Source organism: Pinus tabuliformis, chromosome 7 (genome assembly GCF_031772625.1).
Source record: "Pinus tabuliformis cultivar Carrire ecotype Pingquan chromosome 7, CPIR1, whole genome shotgun sequence".
NCBI lineage: Eukaryota > Viridiplantae > Streptophyta > Pinopsida > Pinales > Pinaceae > Pinus > Pinus tabuliformis.
In genome coordinates, this window is record NC_142293.1 from 406,531,953 (window position 1) to 406,554,533 (window position 22,581).

Genomic DNA, 22,581 nt, shown 5'->3' on the forward strand with positions numbered 1-22,581 from the left:
AGCCAAATTTCCAACTTCGGCAAACTCGGTTGCCCAACTCGTCGGCACCTCCGCACGGTCACCGCACGACTCACCAACCCATCGTTCAGCTCGTCGCACGTCTTCACCGGTTCGCTCTTCGTTTGGTCGCAAATGCCCAAACCGTGTATACCTGCCCACACGCAGTCCCACTTGCCAACTCTTGACAAATGCCCAAATCGTGTGAACAACACATAGTACCGCCTGCCCAACTCTACGACCTTCGGTTCCAACCTTCGTTCACCTTCATGCACACTTGCACGATGGGCGGGCGCTCACCCGAGCCACCAAGACACCCACGCCAAGTCTTAGCACAAACAGACGCCACACGTTCACCGTGCATGCTTCACCCGACCATCGGGCACACCTTCGCCCACACCTTCGCCCAACACCAAGTGCAATGTTCTATCGTGCGACTAGCCCAAGGATGGGCGCATGAGAACTGTGCCTTCTCCTTCTCCAAATGCACACTAGAACCTGTGCACTACTCACTTGTGCGAAGTCTCCATGATCGAATGAATTTCGATGCTCAAATGCCATTCAATGCACTTGCATATATACCAAATGTAACGTGGGGTGGTGGCTTTCCCAACTGACCTCCCAACACCTCAACACCATCGTAATTATCTTGTTTTCATATTGGCTTGCCCTCCATCGTAAGTTGGCATTCCAACATCTCGTTCCATGCTCCATACGCATGTATAAACCAACGCTCTCCCTTATATCGTCACATAATACTCAAGAGAACGTCGCACCAATTGTCACACAAGTGTCGCATTTCTTTCCAACCGCACTTCGCACACCAACTGACGCGCTCGTCCATGGTCGCACTTCAGGCTGGAGATGCAGGACCTTACAAAAAGGGTCTAAGCTGAGATGGGAGATTTGTCTTGTGTACCTTTGTCTATTCTGAGTGACTTTTCATGTGCATGCAAACTTGCTTAAGGGGTGGAAGAAAAGTATCTGCGCTGGGCGATTTATCTAGTCTATGTGTGACTATTCATTCTGCACGCAAACTTTCACGACAGGTCCAAAAATATATCATTGTCTGCTCTGGGTGACGCACCCAAAAGGGTATGAGGAGGGAAATTTGTGTAGTCTACCTTTGTTTGTTTGAGTGAATTTTTAAGCATGGTGCAAGCAAAGTCGTAACATATCAGCTTTGACCTGACCTGCTGCTACCCGTTGGTGCACCAATGAAACCTGTCACTTTTGAAACTTACTTACATGTGACATTCAACCGTGCCAAAAATGCAATCAAGACTTTTCAAGCATGGTGCAAGAAAAGTTGTAATATATCAACTTTGACCTGACCTGCTGCTGCCCCTTTGGTGCAAGAAAAGTTGCACCAACTTTGTGAGGTTTTTTATACTAAATGGAATAAAAGGATCTGAGCTGCGCGATTTCTCTAGTCCACATGTGACTATGCATTCTGCACGCAAAATTTCATGACGCGTCCAAAAAGATATCATTGTCTGTTCTGGATTTCTCTAGTATACCTTTGTTTGTTTGAGTGACTTTTCGAGCTTGGTGCAAGCAAAGTCGTAACATATCAACTTTGACCTACTGCTGCCCGTTGGTGCACCAATCAAACCTGTTGCTTTTGAAACTTACTTACATGTGACATTCAACCATGCCAAAAATGTAATCAAGGTAAGACTTGGTGGAGTCTAGTCTTTGTTTCAATAATTAACTTGCAACAATAATCACGATTCTCATATAAATAAATAATTAGTTATAAATAGTTCATGGAAGGAGGAGCCACTGACACTGACATAGCCAATTTTTCATGATGTTGCTTGATCCAAGTAGTAGAGCAGGCAAGATGAGAATGAAAGGATACAATCTTCCGTGTCTACTAATATTAATGTTTATTGTGATTCATTCTCAGGTCAATTATTTTGGCCCATTACCTTCAGTTATTTGTAGCGCTAACACTTTCTGTCAACAGATGGAGTGGCCCTTTTACAAATCAAGTCATATTTTGCAGTTCCTCCTAATGTTCTTTCAAGTTGGAGAAATGACAGCTCTTCTGATGTCAATCCGTGTAGCTGGGAAGGTGTAGGCTACAGCAGTTATGGAAGGCGGGTCACAACAATTTCCCTGCCATACAAAGGGCTGTCTGGCCATCTTTCTAGTGCAGTAGGCAAGATTGCTGCCCTAGAGAAGCTCGACCTTTCGAGCAATAGGTTATCTGTCACGGTTCCTAGCCAGTTAGCCAACTGCACAAAGCTTCGAGAACTCAATCTCGCCAACAATTTCTTCACGGGCTTCATCCCTCCGGATATCGCGAGTTGTAGCCTTCTTACAGTTCTGAATATCAGTACCAACAATATATCGGGTATTATTCCGCCTGCACTAGGTAATCTAATAAGCCTGACTACACTGTCGGTGGATACAAATAATCTCACCGGTATAAAACCTAGGTCTATTGGAAAGCTTGCCAATGTTGATACAATCACCGCATACTCCAACTATTTCAGTGGCTTTCTACTGCCCGAAATCGGGAATTGCAGTCAGCTGCGAATTTTGTACATGGACACTGTAGGATTGCAAGGAAAGATACCGTGGGAAATTGGGAATCTGAAAATGCTCGTAGAGGTAACGCTGTACCAAAACGATTTGATCGGTGCCATCCCTTCTTCTATCGGCAACTGCAGCAGCCTCGAAACCATTGCAGTTTATAAAAACTCCTTGGAAGGTACGATACCAGGGGAAATAGCGCTGTTGGAAAATCTGAGACGTTTATGGGTTTACAAGAATCATCTTGCAGGCTCCATCCCCACAGGTTTCTTCACTGGACTGCTAAAATTGGAATCATTTGATGCATCTACCAATAATCTGAGTGGGGTTATACCATATGAAATGGGTAATCTTAAGAATTTGGCATTCTTGTCCTTTTCTTCCAATAACATGTCAGGGTCGATCCCCTCGTCCTTCACCAATCTTATAAACCTGCAGACCCTAGATCTATCTTACAGTAATTTTGAAGGCACTTTGCCTGAACGAATCGACCTCCTTCCCAATATGACAATATTGTATCTCAATAAAAACATGTTCAAAGGTCCACTTCCTGCTCGACTTGGAAGCTTTGCCAACCTGAAACAGCTTGATTCATGTTCAAGTGGATTAAGCGGATCGATTCCCTCTGGACTATGCAATGACAGGTCTTTGAATCATCTTGCCAACTGCGATAACTAAATAGAGGGGAACATCAGCAGCTTTCTACAAGACTGTGTCTCACTGCGACGCGTCCGGCTGCAGAACAACCTCTTCACGAGCTTCATACCAAGTAATATTTCGATGCTCTCGGTCTTGTATTACCTTGAGATTTCTTACAACAACATCCATGGAAGTATACCTTCTTCCATTGGATGGTTGCAGAACCTTACAGACCTCCTCCTTGCCCACAACAATCTGAGTGGTTCCATTCCTCCCGAGATAGGAGAGTTGAGAAATCTGGGAAAGCTCAATTTGAGCCGCAATAATCTCAGTGGAACCATTCCCCCAGAAGTAGGGAACTTAATTAATTTGCAGGTTTTAGATTTGAGCGGAAACTGGTTGGAAGGAAGCATATCGGCAGCCTTGGTCCATCTTACGAATCTGTTGACATTAAACTTGAGTGTAAACGCATTAACAGGAAGAATCCCAGTTCCCTGGGGTATTGCGGACAATTAAGCGAACTATACCTGGCTAGAAATACGCTGAGCATGACCATTCCTTTGGAGATGGGAAAGCTTGTAGCCAGTCTCAAATATAGGTTGGATCTAAGCTAGAACAATCTATTTGGATCTCTTCCTTCTCAGATAGGAAACTTGCAGTTACTTGAATCCTTGGACCTCTCCCATAACGCCTGTCTGGTAATATTCCTCAATCTCTCACAGATATGGTAAGCCTATATCATTTCAACTTCTCTTTCAACCTATTCACAGGGGCCATTACTTCGTTAAGGGAATTTTTACAAGGCCGCGGAATGCATTTGAGGGTAATCCAGGCCTTTGCGGACCAACAGCAAGGAACAGTTGTTCGGATTCAGAAGTAGCAGGTAGAAAGGAAGAATTAAGCTCAGCCGAAGTGGCAGGGATTACCATTGCCTGTATTGGGACCCTAACTATTCTCATTCTTGCGCTGTTATACGTTTTAAAAGCATCAAAACCGAACAGTAATAGACACAGCAACTGTACTATTATTACAAGAGATGGACAACTCAATATAGTCAAATACAGAGATATAGTGGAAGCTACAGACAACTTCAGTGATGATTACGTCATCGGCTTTGGCACATCCGACATGGTCTACAAGGTGATCATTCCAGGACAGGACAAAATCCTTGCTGCCAAATGCTTAAATTTAGCAAATCATCATCAGGACAATATTCAATATTTCAGTCTGAGGCACAAGATCGAATCATTGAAATACGCCCGTCACAGAAACATCCTGCGTCATCGGGACCTGATAACAGGGCATGATGGAAGGAATGAGGTAATAGTTCTTTTGTGTGACTTCATGGTCAATGGATCGCTGTGGGAATATCTGGGCGGAGCATCAAAACCTAATCAGAGGCTGGACTGGAGGACTCTGTACAACATTGCAGTGGGCGTGGCAAAGGGACTCAAATATCTACACCAAGACTGCGAACCTCCAATAATTCACTGCGACATAAAGTCTGCCAACATATTACTGGATGATGAATATGTAACACACATCGGAGAGTTTGGACTTGAAAGGCTAGTGAAGAATTCATCAATAGATTCTGAATCAAGTTCTCTTCTAGGCAAGACTCATGGCTACATTTCTCCCGGTACTAAATCTCGATGCATTTTCTCTTTGATCGTCACGCATTTATTTTTGTTATGAAATGTAATCGTAGAGATCATCATATTCTATGTCACAGTAATGTTATGTGCAGAATGTCGTTATGGAGTGAAGGCATCGACGAAGCAAGATGTGTATAGCTTCGGAGTGGTGTTGTTAGAAATGGTAAGCAGAAAACCTCCTGTGGTAGAAGAGGACAATCAGGAATTTGTACATCTAACTGCATGGGCTGCAAAGAAGGCCAAGGAAGGGAGAGTGGATGAAATAATTGATAAGGATTTGAGAAGGAGCGGTGATTATATTAACAACATGAAGGATGAGATATTGAAGATAATTGAGATTGCCACATTTTGCACTGGATCTGCTCCCAATCTCAGGCCATCGATGAACGTAGTTCTTGACATGTTTAATCACCTACAGTCACATTAACGGTAATGACAGTGTGTCGTAACCTATTATACACCAAACATAATTGTGCCAACACGCACTGTTAGAATTGTAATTACATTTTATGTATAAACAAACATCCAAGTCTAGTGATGCATAACGGATTAATGTTCGAGTCAAGTCAAGTGTGGTTTATGAAATAGTTAGTCCCAAAAAAGTCAAAAGTCAAGTCTTGTTTGCATAATTTTATATTATTGTAATGAAAAGTATGACGATATTGCCAGCACTTTCAAGGGTTTTCTGGTGAATTTGATAACAATTAATTGTGATAAGAAGATTATTTTCTTGGAAAGAGTCTTTTTACCAATATTATGAAAAATATAGTTTAATGGTTTGTATGATTGATAATAAATAGCTCAATTGGATAACTTGCCTCCATATGCAATCCAATTAACTTCATGTCAGAACGTGATAGTCCACCAATGCATGTCTTTGAATCCATTTGGCCACTTGTGTCAAGGACATCTTATCCATTAAGAGACATTTCAAGGGTTTTCACAGTGCATTTTTATCCATTAAGAGACATTTCAAGGGTTTTCACAGTGCATTTAATGATATGAGATGTTTATGTGGTCCAACAATGTTTTCTTGTGACCTTGATAACAATTAATTGTGATAAGACACATTGGGATGCATTATGGTCTTGGAAATGATTTTCTTACCAATATTATGAAAAACATTCACAAGGCTTTTAACACTATGATTATTTTTTTATGAAAATTTAATTACTTCAAGACCTAAACTTTTCCTAATAATAATGATACACCTAGATTTTAACCAAGACAAAAATAATTGATATTTTGTTACAATAGATTTTGAGTTGGAATATAGTTTAATGGTTTTGTATGATTGATAATGAATAGCTCAATTGGATAACTTGCCTCCATATAATGCTAGATCATTTTCATCCATCTGATTACATTTAAGAGTTCTTTAGCACACAATGGACTTGCATTTTGGGACTCTTGACCTCTTTGTTGTGGAGCTACAAACATAGGAGTTATTACCTCTTCAATAAATTGCAAATCAGTTTGGGTAGGAGAGTGAACATGCCCATGATTAATTTTTAGAATTGCTGACTATTGAATAAAAGGTTGGACACTACAAGAATTTTTTCACTAAAAGATTGTGCACAAACTTCCTCTCTAATTTCATTCATAGTATAATCAACTCCAAGCAAATCTATCATCATCTAGTCATCAAACACAACTTGTCTTAATGAAACAACAATTGGAATAATGTGAATAATTACACTATTGAAGCTACTGCTATGGTCCTCTTGGTTTCCTATTGAATATTCTATTTTGAGTTTGTTGCTAACAATGATATTGCATAGTGGATAATGGTTACATAAATGCGTCTGAGTTCAGATTTTGGGACTATTGATTAGCTAGAATTTGGCATAGCATTGAATGAGTAAGAGGGTATTTGTTCATGAGCATTGCATGGCAAGGTCTTATGATCTTATGGATCTATGAACTCATAGTATCATGATGGTTGCATTGAGTTAATTAACGAGATCTTTAGAGTTGACTGGATTGATGATGATAGATTGTTTTGGCAAAGAGTTTGACTTGATATTGGACAGTGTCTCACTTGGTTGATGAGCAAAGAGTTTGAGTTGGTTAGTGTTTATGATATTTTTCTTAGTATATCAGTGATTTAGTTGCATAGGGATGACTGGTACCTTGAAATTCAGTGAGCATATCTATTTGGCAATGTTTGGTTTCACAAAGGTTATTGATATTCAGTGTTTGAGCACATTTTTGGTTATGGGTCCAATTTGAAAATTGGTTGAAACGTGGCTTGCAGGTTTTGATGTGTGTTTGACTCAAGTTGATCCAGATCTTGGGAGGAGGCCCCCAAGATCTGAAAAATTGCAATGGAAGAAAGAAAATGAAAGAAAACACAGTAAATAAAACCACAAAGAATTTTTTTATTAAAATGGAGAATAACTGTAAAAGCTACATTGTGGTGGACAATATTTCCTTTTACAAAATGTTACTTGTTACTTATAGTTTTTTTTGGCTACAATACCACACTTAAATTCCATGGGTGAATGAATACCATGGGTGGATGTCACAATACCATGGGCAAATACCATGGGTGAATGAATACCATGGGTGGATAAATACCATGGGAATAACATGGGTGGATGAACACCATGGGTTGATGCCATTTTATATTCGGATAATTCCTCCCTACTTAACAAGTAATGGTCCCCATTCCGTGAAGTTCCCTCCTATGAAGCCTTTGTTGAATATGAAGAGCCACTGAAGAGAAGGGTTTTATGTGGTTAACACATAACCATGATGAACGAAGATCTGACGATAGAGATACTATGTAATGCTTGTGACCAACTGTGATACTAACAATGTGCAGTGTAGAAAATGGACATCGATGAAGTGTGGATTTGTGGATGACCCATAACTAGATGAATGAAGATCCGAGGATAGAGATGCCTTGTAATGGTTGTGACCAATTATGATACTAACAGTGTGTAGCCTAGAAAATGGACTTCAACGACAAGGATTTTGTGGTTGACCTATAACCATGATGTTGATTTTTTATTAAGTAGCAGGTGCCTACATAGCCTGGGGTGGGAGGGCACGTCTCCAAAGGGAACCCACTTCGAATGCTGCTCCAGATTTAAAATGGACATAACTCAATCAATATAACTCCAAATCTTTATTATAGCCTATTTTTGGAACATAATGACCATTCTGCATCTACCCATGCATTGGAAATCCTTATCTGGACACTCTGGAGTCCTAGATTCGCACCGAAAACTATTTTGTCGTCACAAAAGTTCTGAAAAAATAATTGATTTTAAATCAACGATATCTCCCACATTCGATCTCCGATTCGACCCTTTTTTTCAAATTGGGTGATTTTTCAAGAGGAGCTCAGATCTTCAATCATTGTTCTAAAACTCTACAAAAAAACTACAAAAAATGATAGGAGAGTCATCGTCCAACAGTTGCCGATAGAAAAAATTCTACAACATAACTGATTTTAAGTCAACGATATCTCCTTCATCCAGGCTTCGAATCGACCGATTTTTTTTTAAATTTTGATATTTTTCTGCAAGGAATCCAGATATTTTATTTATTTATTTTTGCAAATTTTGCACCAAATGTTTCAAATATGACCTGCAAACTCCCCGCCCAAAAAAATTCTGCAAAAAAATGAAAAAAGAAAAATTCTTCCTGCTTGGCCCAAGAAAGTGCTTTGTGGAGGTCGCAACACGTTCCTAAAGTTTGTTGAATATTGTTGCAAAAAATTGAAACTGAAATATGCATTAAACCCTCACTCCCATGGAATCATAACCTACTCCGATACCACGGATCTGGATCTTAGGAGGAGGCCCCCAAGATCTGAAAATTTGCAATGCCAGAATGAAAATGATAGAACACACAGTAAATAAAACCACAAAGGAAATTTTTATTAAAACGAAGAATAACTGTAAAAGCTACATTGTGGTGGACAATCTGTCCTTTTACAAAATGCAACTTGTTACTTATAACCTTTTTCAGTTACAATACCACAAGTAAATTCCATGGGTGAATGAATACCATGGGTGGATGTCACAATACCATGGGTGAATGAATACCATGGTTGGATGCCACTTACAATACCATGGGTGGATAAATACCATGGGTGGATGCCACTTACAATACCATGGGTAAATTCCATGGGTGGATGAATAACATGGCTGGATGAATACCATGGGTTGATGCCATTTTCTATTTGGATCACAGGTGGATCCAATGTGAAATATTTTGAAATGTGGTCCATAGAGGTGTTGAAGGTTGGAGCCTTCAATGAGGGAGCTTCCTTCTAGTAGGAGCCGATAATCTTGACTAGGGAGTAGTAGCTTCCTTTCAGTCAAAGATGGAGAATTTATGGAGGTTGTAGCCTCATGTAGCTGTGATCTTATGTACTTGTAAGAATCTACACCAGTACAAGATGTAAAATATTTTTTATAATAAGAAAAAGGACAAAGATGGAAACACTCCCAGCTTTCTCCCAAATTGGGTTTCCATCTAAAAACCCTCATGTCCCTATTTCTTGATGTGTTGATTATGTGTTATGGTTTATATATTCTTATGTTGAATACTGCTCATGGTTACTTCATAATGTATAAGTAGTGAAATAATGATTGATTAAATTGATGAAAATAGGAAATTCTTATATACATTATTTCTACTCATTAAAAGCATGTACACACGCAAGTTTCTTGAAGAGAATTCAGGTGTGGAAATTTCAATGTGCAATTGAGGATTAATTGAAATGAAATACTAATTCACCCCCTCTTAGTATTTCTAACAATTGATATCATAGCAAGTCTCTCTAGTAAAGCTTAATCACTTGAAAGTAGATTGGGGACCCTAGGAAGGAAGCACAAGAAGAAGGAAACTCAAAGGAAGAAGTTAGTTCAAGAAAAGTGTGACAGAGATAGCAATGTATCACATATTATAGCAGTATCTACAACTATCGATAAAGGAAAACCAGTAGTAGAATAAGGCAAGTCAGAAACTATGGATAATAAAGGTATGCTCATACTTAATGATGATAATTATTAGGACTAGAAAGAAAATATGAATCCTAGGATAACATCTCTCAGATTTAATGTTTAGATTTTAGTCTATAATGGTTATATTAAAACTCCACCATCAGGTCAAGAATTGAAGAAGAATGGTGAGGATTTAAATGAAATCTTTTGTAACATACTTGATTCAGAATTAGAGAAAATTATGAACTATGAATCTGTAAAGGAGGCATGGGATAGTTTGCAGGCCATCCATGGAGGAGAAGGAAAACCAGTAAAGAAGAAATTTTGTTCATTAGGTAAATTCAGAAGAAGAGAGGTTAGAGGAAGTGTTTAATCTTAGATGAAGAGAGGTTAGAGGAAGTTTTTAATCTTAGAGGATGATGAATATGTAGCACACATTGCAGACTTTGGACTTGCCAGACTAATGAAGAATTCATCAATAGATTCTGAATCAAGTTCTCTCTTTGGAGGGACTCATGGCTACATTGCTCCCGGTACTAAATCATGTCCATGTGATTTCTCTTTGATTGTGACGCATTTATTATTGTTATATATGAAATGTAGTTGCAGATATCATCATATTCTATGAAATGTAGTTGCAGAGATCATCATAATGTCATCCTAATGTTCTGTATGTGTAGAATGTGGGTATGGAGTGAAGACATCGACGAAGCAAGATGTGTATAGCTTTTGAGTGGTGTTGTTAGAAATGGTAAGCGGAAAACCTCCTGTGGTAGAAGAGGACAATCAGAAATTTGTACATCTAACTGCATGGGCTATGAAGAAGGCCAACCAAGGGAGAATGGATGAAATAATTGATAAGGATTTGAGAAGGAGCAGTGATTATAATAACAACATGAAGGATGAAATATTGAAGATAATTGATATTGCCACATTTTGCACTCGATCGGCTCCCAATCTCAGGTTGTCCATGAACGTAGTTCTTGACATGTTTAATCGCCTACAGTCTGACTCCTCATTATTTCTCCCCTCAGAAAGCACGATGTTATATTTAAAATAGTCACATTCATGGTAATGACAATGTGTCATAACCTATTATACACCAAAGCTTTTGTTTCATCCGGTCTATCCCAACAAAATTGTATGAGCACACACTGTTAGAAATAGTAATTACATGTTATGTATAAACATCCAAGGCTAGTGATGCATAATGATTTAATGTTCCAGTCAAGTCAAGGGTTGTTGAGTTTGTATGAAATAGTTAGTCCTAGAAAAGTCAAAAGTTAAGCCTTGTTTGCATAAATTTATATTTAGTAATTTTAGTATTTATATTATTGTAATGAAAAGTATGAAGAAATTTGATCCAGGCGGATCTCCAGACACTAGTGGCATGGAAAGAGCTCAAAATTCAAAGTGGTAGAAGGAAATTAACTTGACATCAGTTCTAAGTGCTCGTCGCCCTAATTCTAATGGTGTGAACGATACTCCAATCTGATTCTGAATGAAGGAGATAGAGGTAGTCAAAGTTGGTTTGACTTTTTGATGACTGGGCAGGATTAATGAAGGCACAATTTGGACTTTTTCTGGCAGATGGAATCCGGCCAAATCTAGCTACATTCCAGGAAAAATTGTCCCCTGGTTAAAAAGACTCGTTCTGTCAAAATCCCAACTATAAAAAAATTGCAGTTTGTTTTATTTAAATAGAAAAATATTAAAAAAAGGGTGGCGGGCCATGAACCTCACCACCCTAATCCTATCCGCACATATATATTAGTGGAGGGGTAGGCCACTACCCTCGGCCCCTCCCACGGAACCACCATTAACCAGCGCAGAGTTGGGTGGGCCGGCCCTTGGGGCACAGACCCAACCCATTTAAACACAAACAACATTACATTAAACATGGGTTAGCCGTTGGGGCCCTTGGGTTTGATTGGCTTGATGATGATAGATTGTTTTGGCAAAGCGTTTGACTTGGTATTGGACAGTGTTTGGCTTGGTTAATGAGCAAAGAGTTTAAATTGGTTAGTGTTTATGATATATGGCATAGTACATGAGTGATTTGGTTGCATACGGGTGACTGTTATCTTGGAATTCAGTGAGCATATCAATTTTATCAATGTTTCCTTTCAGAAAGTTATTGATATTCAGTGTTTGAGCACATTGTTGGTTATGGGTCCAGTTTGAAAATTGGATGAAACGTGGCTTGCAGGTTTGATGTGTGTTTGAGTCAGGTTGATCCAAATCTTGGGAGGAGGCCCCCAAGATCTGAAAAATTGCAATGGAAGAAATAAAATGAGAGAACACACAGTAAATAAAACCACAACTAATTTTTTTATTAAAATGGAGAATAACAGTAAAAACTACATTGTGGTGGACAATCTATCCTTTTATAAAATGCAACTCGTTACTTATAGCTTTTTTCGGTTACAATACCATGTGTAAATTCCATGGGTGAATGAATACCATGGGTGGATGTCACAATACCATGGGTGAATAAATAGCATGGGTGGATGCCACTTACAATACCATGGGTGGATAAATACTATGGGTATATTCCATGGGTGGATGAATAACATGGAAGGATGAATACCACGGGTAGATGAAAACCATGGGTGGATGAATACCATGGGTTGATGCCATTTTATATTCGGATCATTCCTCCCTCCTTAAGAAGAAATGGTCCCCATTGCGTGAAGTTTCCTTCTACGAAGCCTTTGTTGAATATGAAGAGACACTGAAGAGAAGGGTTTTATGTGGTTAACAAATAACCATGATGAACGGAAATCCGAGGATAGAGATATTATGTAATGCTTGTGACCAACTGTGATACTGACAATGTGCGGCCTAGCAAATGGACATCGATGAAGTGTGGATTTGTGGATGACCCATAACTAAATGAATGAAGATCCAAGGATAGAGATACCCTATAATGGTTGTGACCAATTATGATACTAACAATGTGCAACCTAGCAAATGGACTTTGATGACAAATATTTTGTGCGGTTCACCCATAACAATGATGTTGACTTTTGATGAAGTAGTAGGTGCCTACATAGCCTGGGGTGGGAGGGCATGTCTCCAAAGGAAACCCACTCCGAATGCTACTCCAGATTTAAAATGGACATAACTCGATCAATATAACTCAAAATATTTATTATAACCTATTTTTGGAAACGTAATCACCATTCTACATCTTCCCATAAGATCCAAAAACAGTCATTCCCAATCTGGCAATTTCTCCCTTCCATTTATAGAGTCCTAGTATCTATTCCAACTCTTTGGAAGGGCAAGGAGAAAGAGGCTCACCATATCATCATCGGCCATATTTATTCCCACATTGCCAAGCTCATCTCTGCATGTGGTGAGCTTGTTCAAATTTGGGGAAATAGTATCGCCCTTCTCCATCTTGATTCTTCAAAGCTTATCCTTGAGCACCAATTTCCTCTAGTCGCTACTATTCTGGTAGAGGTCCTTCAATGTCTTCCACATTGAAAATGGATTATCCTTCCCATGGAGACTCGAGATAATATGGTCTCGAATCCCTCAAGGATGATCCATCTCGCCTTCGCCACACACTTCTTCCACTCAGCCAACTCTTGTGCATTAGTTGAATTTGGCTTTGGGATTTCTTGATCAATGAATTCCTTCAAGCCATCGTCTTCAAATAAAAATTCCATTCTTTCCATGTTATGTAATTTGAGCTACCTTCCAAGGCATACTCGAGTCTCAAGCCATGGAACGCCATTGGCCAACCTTGAAGTATGATATGAATTCGATTTGCACCTGCAACCCCGAACTTCAAACTTCGAATTCTCTTCTCAGTATAATGTTCATAGCTCTGATACCATGTAGAAAATCTGTGATAGGTTAACCCGATAATGCAATATAAATCAAAGCAGAATACTATAACCTACTTCTGCTATCAATTTGTGGAAGCTTAAAGATCGAGCTCAAGAATATAACTAGAAGAAGAAGAATCAATGGCACAATACACATGAAAATACTTTGGGGAAAGTCTCAGATAAAACCCCACACTATTGCATTATCATACATGGTGGAAATACATAGGAATTATAAAAAGCCTTAGCTCTCACAGCTTGCCAACTCTCAATACAATCCTCACAGATGCTCAAAGGCAATCTTGGCTTCTCTCCAGCCTTCCTCTCTACCCTCCAAGCTCCTATGTCCTTGCGATGTTCCTTGTGGATGATTAGCCTATTACCAAGTGGAAAAACCAGCCTTCAAAACTGCGCAATCATCAAGGATGAATCCTTGACTGCATGCATGAGTTTTCTCCATGAGAAAACACATGCAACTGATAGTACACTGTCCTTGAACATTAACCTCAAATGGGTCTTTCTTAGAATAAACATGCATGAGTTTTTTGATGAGGGAATCTTCAGTTAACTAGAGTAGCACTAGTTGAGTGCATTAATTCATCAACTGACTGTTAACTCACTATTAGTTCCTCAAACAGTTTGGAACTAATTTAACTGGACTTAGCTCAGTAAACTGAGTTAACTACTTACAACTCAAATAACTCAATCTTATCTCCTTAATTTAAGGAATAACTCTTGCATGACTTCAGAAAGGCTTCTAACTTGAATTTCTCCAACTAATTAATTAATTAATTATTTCCAAGTAGCTGTTAAGACTAAATTCAATTTTAATTCACAATTTAATTCAAGGACAAATTAAATTGGAATATTCTTGTTGTCATATTTCAACATCCTTCGAAACATTGAAAGAAAAGATCAGCACCGCACCGGTCTTGGCCTTACCAAATCTCCAATAGTCATTCAAGATCGAGATAGATGCCAACAAATATGCAATGGGAGATGTACTGATGTGGCAAAAGAAGCCGATATGTTACCATTCAAAGAAGTTCTCTCAGGCTGTGATAAACTATCGCACTTCTGACAAGGAGTTATATGCCTTGGTCCAGAGTGTGAAAAAGTGGAAACATTACCTGATCGACAAGGAGAACCTCATCCATACGGATCATTAGCCCTTGCAGTATCTTCAGTCATAAACCAAGTTGCAACAATCTCGTCATTTTAGGTGGATGAGTTTTCTTCAGCAGTTTCATCTGGTAATAAAGTATAAGAAGGGAACTAGCAACAAAGTGGTCGATATGCTATCTCCCCTCCTATTTTTGCTTCTATTATTTTGCATAATGCTTTGTTATCTTTTGAAAGTTATGCTGAACAATATGCTAACGATGATGACTTTAAGGAGATTTATGCAAAACTAACCCATGGTTCACACATGGAAAACTATCACTTGTAGGGGAAACTGTTGTGTCACCTTGGAAAATTGTGCATACCCACAAGAGAAAGGGTACATGTAATCTAGGAGGCCCACACCTCCCTTGTCTCTATTCATTTCGGTGTTGAAAAAACGGTTTCATGTACAAAGATTTTGTTTTTGGCCTCATATGAAGAACATTGTGACTCGCTATGTAAAGGGATGTGTGATGTGTTCTGTTTCAAAGCCCTCTAATAGAAAACTCGAGCTCTACACACCACTCCCTATTCCGAGTCATCCATGGGAAAGTGTGTCGATGGATTTTTCAGGAGGTTTGCCTTTATCTAGAAAAAGTTACGACTATTTGTATGTCGTCGTTTACCATTTTAGTAAGATGTGTATTTTAATGCCTTGTAAAAAGTATATCATTGCAGAGCGGACTGCTTATCTTTTCTTTCAGAATGTTTAGGTCCATTTTGGGTTTCCCACATCGACTGCGTCAGATCGGCACTCTTGCGTTCTCGAAGAGTTTTGGACTAGCTTGTGCAAGATGATGGACACCAAGTTGACAAGAAGCACGAAATTCCATCCACAGACTGATGGATAGACAGAGGTTGTCAACTGCACTGTCGTACACTTTTTGTGAGGCTATTGTGGGAAACATCCTAAGTTGTGGGATGAGCATCTTCCATATGTGCAACATTCCTACAACAGAGCAGTGCACTAATCTAGGCATCATTCACCATTTGAGACATGTTTTTGCTACCTGCCAAAAGACCCTTTTGATATGGTCTTTGGAAGGGAAGATGACTCTAGTGGACATGATGAAAGGGAAAAAGAGTGGTGGTTCATTCAGCGGATCCAATTGATTCACTAAGCAGTACAGGAGAAGTTGGAGAAAAGTCAAGCCCGGTACAAGGCTCGACATGACAAACAATGATTCGAGCATCAATTTCAAATGGGCGACAAAATGTGGTTCCACATCAGTGATGATTACGTCATCGGGTATGGCGCATCTGACATGGTCTACGGGGTGATGACTCCAGGACAAGACAGAATCCTTGCTGCTAAATGCTTAAAACTAGAAAATCATCATCATGACAATATTCAATATCGCAGTCTAAGGCACGAGATCGAATCATTGAAATACGCTCGTCACTAAAACATCCTACGTCATCGGGACCTAATAATAGAGCATGATGGAACGAAGGAGGTAATAGTTCTTTTGTGTGACTACATTGTCAATGGATCATTGTGGGAATATCTGGTCGGAGCATCGAAACATCCTAATCAGAGGCTGGATAGGAGGAGTCAGTATAACATTGCAGTGGGCATGGCAGAGGGACTCAAATATCTACACCACGACTGCGAACCTCCAATAATTCACTGCGACATAAAGTCTACCAACATATTGCTGGATCATGAATATGTAGCGCACATCGTGTTACACTAAAAAATGGCACCATGACTATTTACAGTTGAGATGACTCTATCAATAGTCATACTACCCTCTTAAGCAAGTCTTATGCCTCTGCTCTCCATGTCAAACTCCAAAAAGAGAGAAAGTCTTTCTAAATGTATTTATCTCTGGGGACGCAGGTTCTCTCAACCTTACCTGTGGGGACGCACCCAAGGTTCACAAAAACTGCGTCTTTGGACGCTCTGTATGTAAAGGTGCAGGTGTGTCCCCCTGAAAAGGTTAAAATGCGCAAGTTTCATCTTTAAAATGTCACTTGTGGTTATTTCTAGAGCATTCTAGAAGGTTGTTCGACGTGTATTGAGCGCCTCCAGATGGTTCATGCACTCCTACCAAAGAGGAACTTATCCCATCAATAGGGGAGCTATCCCATCCAAAGAGGGGACTATCCCATTGATGGTGGACCTGATTAACTTCCTCTTGAGCACTATAAATACAGGCATTGGGCCAGAAGGAGAGAGGTTGAAAGCTATACATTTCTAAGGGTAAATGCTGCAAGAATTAGGACTCCCATTTAGAAGCTTGTGAGGAGAGATTGCCATCTTTGCTTGTTCTATTTGGAAGTGGGTGAGCTTTGTCAAAGTAGAGGAAGACTCTTGTGGACCCTGGAAGGAGCTTGCACAACACCAAGGCTCAGGTTGTAATGGTTCCTTTTGATTACCTTTAATGCAAATTGGTCCATTCTTCTCAATAACTTGTTGTTTATGGGTTATTTCATGTACTCCTTGGTCTATATGTTGAATATGATTTGTTTTATGTTATAATCAGGTGCTATTTAATTGTTTGACTGTTGGTGATTGCAGGTTTTGGAGAAAAGGAGGAGCTCATCCAGATCAACAAAGCTTGGACTTCTACAACAGCATTTGGACAAAGGTAAGAACGAAACACTTGATTTCTCATATCATAATGCATGTTTAGAGAAGGATAGCTCTAGTTTGTTTTGTTTGTCATTAGAATGTCTTAGACTTCTAGGAAGGTCGGTTGTGTCCGCACTTTTGACTGATTCCGTGTGACAAATTGGCGACTCCACTGGGGATTCCATTGATGAGAAAAGTCTTTTCCTTTGTGTGAACTTTGCTTTGAGAAAATTGGTTTATTTTTCTGGTTTTGGCTCTGTGACTTTGTCTCTGGGTGGGTTAGCTTAGGATTAGTTTTATTTTGATTTTTCTTGAGTTTTTCAGTAGGACGCACCCTCTGAGTGCTACATAGTGCGTCTCTGGATGCACTTTTGTTGTGTGCACAGAGCGGGCCCGCACCTGTGCTAACGGGTTGCCTGCGTCCCCTGCTAAAATTTGAGAAAATTCCATTTTTTGCATTTTTTGCTCTTAGATTTTGTTTTTTCTTAGTTTTTTCTGCCCAGATTCATTAGTCCCTTGTCAAAAATCTTCACCTGAACTTGTTTCGATAGCATTGAGTGTTTTAGTGGATTTCATCGAAGTATAAGCCCTAGGGTTTGATTTTGAGTAGGTCTTGTAGTGACTTTGGCGTTAGGAGTTGTCAAGCCTTAGATCTCTCTGGTTTTGTCAACATTCTAAGAAGTCAGACCTGTCATAAAGTCTACCTGTGGGAGCAACTTACCATTGAGTTGTCTCTTGGGCCAATTTCGAAGTGCTTGTTGTTTAAGTCTTGAATTCCATTTTACAAAAAGAACAAAAAGATTTGAGTTTTGTTTTGACTAGTCTTTTGATTCTGCATTAGCTGGTCCTTGATTTGATTTTGATCAAGTAAAACAACCTAGAATCATCTTTGTGAGCTTTTGCCTTTTTAGGTTTGCTTAGAGTAATTTCTCTTTTGATTTGCTTGTGAGTCAAGTTTTCATAGTTTTTGTAGCTTTTGAGATTGTTTTTTGTTAAGATAGGTTTATATGCTTTATTTAAAAAGAGAAAATACAAAAACATCTCCTTTGAAAAGCTTTGTTTCAAGTAGCTTTGAAAAAATTTGAAAGAAAAAGAGTTTTTCGTGCAAGTAAAGAGTGGTCATGTTTGCATGCTTGAAAAGAAAAAGAGAATTGTTTCTTTGATTGTCTTTTCTAAGGAAGTTGTTTTCTCTAAAATTTGCATTCTCTCAACTCTCTTAGTTAAGAATTTCATTGAAAAAGCAAAGTAGCGTAAATCATCTTAGGTGCATCTTTGTAGTGGTTGGAGTCGAGTCTACACACCATTGGTTTCACTTCCACTACCTGTTGTCTTTAAAGAAAAGCCATAAAAGTAACGCTTAAAGTAAAATCGACGTAGTAACTTTAATTTACTAGGGCTCTGAAACACCAATTTAGATCAGGCTAGTGTCTTGGAGTAGGTGAGTAATTAACTCTCCAAGACAACAAAACCAAACAAGTAGCTTATCTTGTGATAGAATAAATCCAATTGTCTCACTTGTACTCTGGGAAAGCTCCTCTTAAAGGAGAAGCACGAGCTCGTGTCCGAACCAGTGAGGGGATCAATCGCCCCTCGTTGGGAACGACGTCAGACATGCACGTATTACAAACGGTAAACCTCGGATTAACCATTGTCGAGGAGCCAGGGGTCACTTGTCGGTAAACCTTGGATTATTGTCAAGGAGCCGGCAAGGGGATTGAGCTTGCTACTCTGCCCTTGCGTGCTGTCGGAGTTTAGACTGTTCCCCCAGGTGCATTTGTTGCGGTTGGTAACCTTAGTGACCATTATCTTTAGGATTCTACCGAGGTGACGGTGGAGGGAAGATCCCACTGTACCTGGAGCAGACGTCGGCTAGACTCACTTGGATTTTCTGGGGGGTTCACTTCACTCGAGACGGTTAAAGTGGAGGAACTTGGTCCAGTCTATTCATTAAGCAGGTTGCTGGGGTAACTGTTCCACCCGCCACTTCTGTACTGAATCCAGCGAGGTTGGGCTTCATCACCAACTAGCGCTTTCGGTCCGGAAGGCTACTGTTTGTGTTTGGTTTGACGCCCTAGATTCTTTAGGCGTGTGATTCAAATTTGTTTGGTTCTTTAGAGACTTTAGGTGGTTTGATTTGAAATTTTATTTTGTTTTCGTGTGTAGTAGTTAAAAGTTTTTAGCTGTGGCGGAATTACCGAGACAGTCCCGTAGACTTCGGGGCCAGTCTCCTGAAGTTGTTTCTGTGGCCGAATTGTTGAGAAGATCCCGTAGACTTAGGGGATCACCTCCTCGAGACGATCCAGGTAATCTAGAAGGTTTAAAGGTCCTTGTAACTCCTCCTAGTGGCAGTAGAGTAGGTTCACCTGAAGAAGGAGAATCTTCCTTGGTGGTCCATCCAGATTACCAAAGTTTAGAGACAGGTTATAATCCCGAAGCTGTTACAGTTTCTGAGCTTGTTGGTAGTTTTTCGTCTGCTAGTGATACAGGCGAAGAACCAGAAATATCTGAACCTGTTACTCCGACTTCTAGTGTTCCTGATTCACCGAGAATAGAAAGAATTATCACCGAAAATCTTCCTGTTGGTTTGATTGCTATTGAAGAACTTGTTCCAGAGGAAGAAATAGGCGTTCCTAACCCTGAAGATCAAATTACCCTTGATCTAAGGGAGCGTGAATCTATCTTTTACAGTCCTCCTAGAAGTACTACTTGGTACCTTTCGTTAACCAATTATTTAGACAACTTTGGGCTAGGTTTTTCTACACCTCGTACTCCTTTTCCACCTGGAGGTATTCATACTCCTGTAAATATGTCTGGTCAGTCGTCCGTGTTTACACAAAGTCCTGAATCTTTTTTACATGGCGGTCCTTCTGTTCCCACTGGGTATCAATCTCTTTCTGGTACCTTTGCGGGGGCATCTCCTCAACCCGTTGATCATGGGTTATTAGTTGGAAACAGTGGTAATGTACCATTGGGTGTAGGAGACATTTACATGATGTCAGGTTCAGTTCCCGTTTCCCAACCTCAAGGTGGCCAATTACCGCCTGGGGGGAAGCCTCAGTTAATGCCTGGGGGGCAACCTCAAGGTCAGTACGCTCCTATGGGGCAATACTTACCTCAAGGTCAACCCCAGCCTCAATATGTACCCCAAGGTCAACCTCAGTATCAATATCAACCTCAAGGATGGCAACCTCAAGGATGGCAACCCCAAGGGTATCAACCCCAAGGGTATCAACCTCAAGGATACCAACCTCAAGGTCAAGGTCAACCCCAGTATCCGTATTTACCTCAAGGTTATCAACCTCAAGGTCAATACTCAGTCAAGGTTATCAACCACCTCAAGGTCAATCATATGGTCAAGGTATGGGAACTGCACCTTACAATTATCAATCCTATCCTCAATCCGGCTATGGATCTCAGTATCCTCAACCTGTTATGGGTCAATACCCTGGAATGTTAGTGTGGGATCCATCACAGGGTCAACAGGTGTTGCAGCCAAGTATACAGTTGGTACCTCAAGCTGGACAACCCGTAGTTTCTGGTCCACCCCAGCAACCGCAACCTGTCCAGTCAAGTGTTCAAACCTCTGTAACTTCGGTAGTTACTCAGCCGCCAATTGCACCTAGTACTCCATCTCAAACGGCTGCTGCAACTACCGCCACATCTACCATACTTACTTCTGGAGTATCGACGGCTCCGGTTTCTACTGTCTCTGTAACCACTCCTCAGACATCTTTACCGTTGTCCGGATCTACGATTCAAACCACGGTCCAGATGCCTGTAGGCCAGCCTGGTATAAGTACGGTTGTCACTACTCAACCTCAATTTGTTCAACCTCCGTACCAGGGACAGTACAACCTGGGCAAGCTGTCCAACAACCGGTTTACCAGTATCAACCGTATCCTGGGTACACTTATCAACAACCTCAGCAACCCCAGTACGGTCCGGTTAATCCTGGTTTTCCAGGAGGATATAATATCCCAAATGCGACTCCTGTTCCTAGTTATCCTGGATATCCTCCTCCTGGGGCCGGTATTGTGACCCAGAGTTTTAGAGATCCTAACCGGCAGTTACCGTTTATCGCAACTTTGGATTTACCAGACTTGACGCGCCTAACGAACGATCCAATTCAATATCTTCCGTTCTGGCCGCCAATGCCAAATAAGTTGCCCAGCGATATACCCAAGTTCGAAGGTAAGTCTGGAGAGGATCCGTCCAATCACGTGATGACTTACCACCTCTGGTGTGCTTCAAATTCTATCTCGGATGATTCGATCCGCTTACGTCTTTTCCAGCGTACACTCATTGGTCTCGCGGCCAAGTGGTACATTGAGTTACCACGGGCCTCTTTTTACAATTTTAGCCAGTTAGCTACCTCGTTCTTAACTCACTTTCAGTTGCCGGTCAGATACGATAACGGCACGGAGTTATTAACTTCACTAAAACAATCAACCTCCACGTATATTTCTGATCACATTCATGAGTGGAGACGTCGAAGAAGGCTAGTGAAAGTTTTTATCCCGGACCAAATCTTAGCTGAATGGTTTGTTAAATCATTATTACCAAGGATTACTGAAGATGTAGCTAAGGCCGGAGTAGTTACTGAGGAGCAAGTCATTGCTCAGGCGCAATACCTTGACTTAGTTTACACTCAGTCGGGTACATTACACGAGAAGATTCGGATCTTCCAAAGTCGAATCAAATCGCTGCTGCTCCTTCGGGATCTCATGCCGCTGATGGTATGATTGGTATCGTGAATACAAAGAGCAAGAAGAAGTCTTCCAAGGCTTCAACTACTCCTATTATCACTTTGCCGATTCCCCGACAGGAGAGTCTTCTTCCTGAACTTACCGCCGATATTCACGCTGTAGAGTCATCTACGGCCAAATCAAAAAACGGCGGAAAGAAGAAAGGAAAGAAGAAGGCTAAAGCAGACAAGGCTCCGAAGGAGAAAACAGAAAAGTCGGAAACCAATGACGAAAAGCGCAAACCTCGATATCCTTGTCTTATTTGTGAAGAGGATCATTTTACGAGAGATTGCCCTCATCGGGCCGAGGTAGTGAAAATAGTCAAAGGTTCTCCCACTCCTGCTGTGTTAAAAAATCCATTTCCGGAGCAGGAGAATAAGATGATAGGTTCTTCCTCGAATGCCAGTGAAGAACCCATTTTGATGATGTCTCATGTGAGGATTGCGACTCGATCGCAAG